Genomic DNA, 1,051 nt, shown 5'->3' on the forward strand with positions numbered 1-1,051 from the left:
CTCCTGCCGCACCAACCTCCAGGCACCAAAGGTCAAGGGTTGTGGGAACAAGGGGGAAGCAGGGGAGCCCTCGCAGGGGCTCTGGGGGCCCCTGTGGGGAATCCAGGGTCCCAGCACCCCAAGCAGCCTGGCCCTCAGGGAGGCCTGGGCCCAGGGAGAGAACGGGGAGCTGGGCTGGCATCAGGGTGCAGATCCGCTCGGGGTACCATCCGGCACACGCGTGTGTGCACACACGCATACGTGCACGTGCGCACATGCACACGCAGGCCTGGAGGGAAGCCCCACTCTGGGCCACATGCCCTCCAGGCACCCCTGAACCCCGGGCCCGTGGCACCCCAACACTTCCCTGAACAGCCACCCAGCATGGGCCCCGGGGCCTGGAGACAAGGGGAGGCCTCTCCTGTCACCAGCCCCACCCTTCTCACAGGTCCTCGGGGCAGCCCTGTCCCCAGACCTCCTGGACACCCCCCGGCCACCTCCTCCTCCTGCCTTCAGGGCCTGACTCCTCCCACCTGCAGAGCTCACCTGCCTGGCTGGGCTCTGCCAGTGCCACCTGCCAGTGTGGCCCCATCTGCTCCAGAGGGTCGCTTCAAACCTGCAGTAGCCCTGCTACCCCCCAAAGAACCCTGTGCTCCCCCAGCCCTGTCCCCACGGCCACCGGGCCCTCTCTCACCGGCTCCCCCACACTGTCTCCTCCCTGTCTCTTGGTGCCCAGAGCAGTGGGGTATGTTTTCTGCATGAACACCGACTTCCGGTGGCCTGGACTTTGGGGGGTGTGGGCGACGTGGCTCTCCGAGGAGGACCCCGCAACGCCTCTAGGGACAGCAGGGTCTGGAGCGTGAGGGGCCCGACAGCCCCGCCTCGCCACAGCCCGCTGCTCGCCTGGAGTGGGGTGTCCGGGAGGCTTTGGGGTTCTCGGGTACGCTCGCGTCCCGTGCGCCATCGGAAAAGGCCTTGGACGAAGGTGCACGAGCAGGTGGCGGCGGCACGTCAGTACGAGTGCTTAAGGGAGCGAGGAAGAGACCAGGAGTTAGCTCGGCCTGGCTCCGGG

The sequence above is a fragment of the Pteropus vampyrus genome, unplaced genomic scaffold (assembly GCF_000151845.1).
Source record: "Pteropus vampyrus isolate Shadow unplaced genomic scaffold, Pvam_2.0 Scaffold406, whole genome shotgun sequence".
NCBI classification, from domain to species: domain Eukaryota; kingdom Metazoa; phylum Chordata; class Mammalia; order Chiroptera; family Pteropodidae; genus Pteropus; species Pteropus vampyrus.